Genomic DNA, 4288 nt, shown 5'->3' on the forward strand with positions numbered 1-4288 from the left:
AAGTGATGTCTTAGGTATTGATGTGCTTATCCTGAGAATAGCATGGATTTCTCATCATAATGATGGCAGTAATACATTGAACTCTCATTTAAAAAATACCCATAAGACTTCATATCAAATTTCATACCCAAAACATGCCTAAAATGCCTTAAACCACCTAGATCGAGCATTAGATTTATCTTAGACATTTGGGGAAATTTTGACAGAGTTTCCCCTTAATTTTAGCTATCCTCAAATATCAAAATACACCAATAATCAACATCAATTAACCTGCCATAACCATATATCCCAAATACCAACATGATTCATCATAATGTTATCATATACCGATTTTGATAAAATTCTTATCTCCTAGATCATCACCCAAATTAAATGAGTCTCCACATATATTCAAACATTTATAAACATATATACTCTCTTATAAACTCAATCAAATAACCAAAAATCTTCTTGTACTCCAAGAACCCCAAAAACCTCATAAAACACAAAATTTCACTTACCGAGCAACTTTTCGGCGAAAACAATCTCTTCAAGCTTTTCTAAACCTCAAACCACTTGGAAACCCCAAGAAATATCTTAAAAAGGATAAAACACCATATATAAGTTCTCAGAAAAATTCAAAAAACATAGTTTAACTTCCAAGTACAAGAACTTACCATAAAAAGGCTAGAACTAAGCTTAATCTACTTCTTTGGCTTTGCTTTCACTTGGATCTCCTTAGAATTTCTTCAAACCAGCCAAGAAATGGTTTTTGGTTTTCTTTTCTCTCTGTTTTTCAGAATAATGGTCGTGCAAAGTGATAAGGTTTGATGAAAATTCCTTATTTTCAATGATTTAGCCTTGTTGTCAAAAGTTGACACCTTTCATCTCATCATTTCACCTTTTGACTTATGAAAACCTTATCACTTCAATAATTTCGACTTAATCATCTGCTAGGCCTATTATCCTTATGTGTAAAACACTCACACCAAACCTTAGGTCCATATGACTTCATACCCAATAGTTATGCTTACCCGATCGAGCGTAGCGCACTTATGCTAAGCTCGTTTTGACTTTGCATCCATACCACTGATTATGTATACCTCCCATCAAGAATTGATCTAATGGTTCTAAAACCATTTTTACATCATCAATGAGACCTTAATCCTACCTCGATTACATTTGGTAAATCCATAAATACTCAATTTTACACCGAAATACTAGTAATCGACATTGTACTATTTTCCACTACTTAACCTATTTTGCCTTCTATATCTCACTTTCAACACTTAATTCCATGCCTTGTCCATATTTTTCATACTTTCTTATATCTTGAGCACATCAAACACCCATAAAAGACAACTCAAATGCCACAAGGTTAATAATATTGAGCATACATATAGACATCACATACACAACTTTTATACTTATACATGAAAACACTTATAAGAATATGCATATGCTCAAATTATACATATTGTATGATATGTAATGCAATGCAATCATGTGATTATTGGCTATATATATCAAAATAATGTGGGTGCTACAATCCTCTACACCTTATAAAAATTTCGTCCTCGAAATTTCTCTTACCCAAATAGCTCTGGGTATTTAGATCTCATTTCATCTTCCCGTTCCCATGTCATTTCCTCAATGTTTGAACTTCTCCACAAGACCTTAACCAGTGAAATCTTCTTATTTCTCAACTCTTTCTCTTTTCTGTCAAGAATTTTCACTGGTTTTTCTTCATATGTTAGGTCTTGTTCAACTTCTATTGGCTCGTAGTTTAGCACATGTGAAGGATCTGGAACGTATTTTCTTAATAATGAGACATGAAAAACATCGTGGACATTTGACAGTGATGGCGGTAATGCCAGTCTATAGGCTACCTTTCCCACCTTTTCCAATACTTCAAAAGGTCCAATAAATCTTGGGCTTAACTTCCCTTTCTTTCCAAACCTCATTGCTCCTTTCATAGGGGCAATTTTCAGAAATACCTTGTCCCCAATGTTGAACTCCACATCTCTTCGCTTTCGATCAGCGTAACTCTTTTGCCTACTCTGAGCAGTTAACATTCTTTTTCTTATCTTCTCTACTGCTTCAGTTGTCCTTCTGACCAGATCTGGACCAAGATACTTTCTTTCTCCCATTTCATCCCAATGAATTGGTGATCTGCATTTTCTGCCATATAACATTTCATACGGTGCTACACCAATCGTTGCATGAAAGCTATTGTTATAAGAAAACTCTATCAGACACAAATACTTCTCCCATGATCCTTGAAAATCTAGGACACAAGCTCGAAGCATATCTTCAAGAGTTTGAATGGTCCTTTCAGATTGTCCATCAGATTGGGGGTGATATGCCGTAGTAAACTTCAATTTTGTGCCCAATGCTCTCTGCAAACTTTCCCAAAACAATGAAGTAAATCGAGCATCCCGGTCTGAAATTATAGATACTGGCACTCCATGAAGTCTAACAACCTCTTGAACATATAATTCAGCCCACTGATCCATAGTATAAGTCATGCGTACCGGAAGAAAGTGTGCTGATTTGGTATATCGGTCTACTATAACCCAGATAGCATCATGTTGTTTAGAAGTCTTTGGCAATCCAACTACAAAATCCATAGTAATCTCTTCCCATTTCCACTCTGGTATCCGTATTGGTTGTAGTAAACCAGCAGGTTTCTGATGTTCAGCTTTCACTTGTTGACAGGTTAAACACTTGGCTACAAACTCGACCACATCCTTTCTCATGTTGGGCCACCAGTAGTGTCTTTTCAAGTCATTAAACATCTTGGTCGTCCCCGGATGTACTGAATACAAGGTATTGTGAGCTTCGGTAAGGATTTCTCTCTTCAACTCCTCATTATTAGGGACACAAACTCTTTCCTTGAACTTTAGCATCCCATTACATGACACACTAAACTCATTGACCTTCCCACTTTCCAATTCACCTTTTTGTTCCACCAAGTAAGGATCCTCACATTGACCTTGTTTGATTCTCTCTAACAAGGTAGACTGAATAGTCATCACTGATAATCTTCCTGTGATCACCTCAATCTCCGCTCTGCACATGTCCTCCTGAAGTGGTCTTGTCAGTTTCCTCAAAAATGACACATTACCATGAGACTTTCTACTCAGTGCGTCTGCAACTACATTTGCTTTTCCAGGATGATAAAGTATTTGACAGTCATAATCCTTCACTAGCTCCAACCATCTCCTTTGTCTCATATTTAATTCCTTCTGAGTGAAGAAATACTTGAGACTTTTATGATCGGTATATATTTCGCACTTCTCACCATACAGATAATGTCTCCAAATCTTTAGTGCAAAAACAACTGCTGCCAACTCCAGATCATGTGTTGGATACTTCTGTTCATAGTCCTTCAATTGTCTAGAAGCATAAGCTATGACTTTGCCATTCTGCATCAACACACACCCTAAACCTTGCTTTGAAGCGTCACTATAAATCACAAGTCCTCCTGATCCAGATGGAATAGTAAGTACTGGAGCAGAAACCAATCTTTGCTTCAAATCTTGAAAACTTTTCTCACAAGCTTCAGTCCATTCAAACTTATGATTCTTCCTCGTGAGTTGTGTCAATGGCATTGCTATCTTGGAAAATCCTTCAACAAATCTTCGGTAATAGCCTGCTAATCCCAGAAAACTCCTTACTTCTGAAACATTTGTTGGTCTATTCCACTTACTAACAGCTTCAATCTTTGATGGATCCACCGCAATACCATCTTTTGAGACTATATGGCCCAAAAATGCCACCTTCTCTAGCCAAAATTCACATTTCTTAAATTTGGCATAGAGTTGTTTTTCTTTTAATTTCTCCAACGTCAACCTCAAATGTTCCTCATGTTCTTCTTGGGATCGAGAATACACCAAGATATCATCAATAAACACTATTACAAACTTATCAAGGTAGTCCTTAAACACCCTGTTCATCAAGTCCATGAATGCAGCTGGAGCATTAGTTAATCCAAATGGCATCACAAGGAACTCATAATGGCCATACCGAGTTCGAAATGCGGTCTTTGGTACATCCTCTTCTCTAATCTTTAATTGATGATACCCAGATCTCAAATCAATCTTTGAAAACACTCCTCTTCCTTGTAATTGATCAAAAAGATCATCAATTCTAGGAAGTGGATACTTATTCTTGATTGTTAACTTGTTCAATTCTCTATAATCAATACACATTCGCATCGTCCCATCCTTTTTCTTCACAAATAGCACCGGAGCTCCCCATGGTGAAAAACTAGGCCTGATAAACTTTTTATCCAGGAGTTCTTGCA

Source organism: Humulus lupulus, chromosome 8, assembly GCF_963169125.1.
Source record: "Humulus lupulus chromosome 8, drHumLupu1.1, whole genome shotgun sequence".
In the NCBI taxonomy this organism is placed as follows: Eukaryota; Viridiplantae; Streptophyta; class Magnoliopsida; order Rosales; family Cannabaceae; genus Humulus; species Humulus lupulus.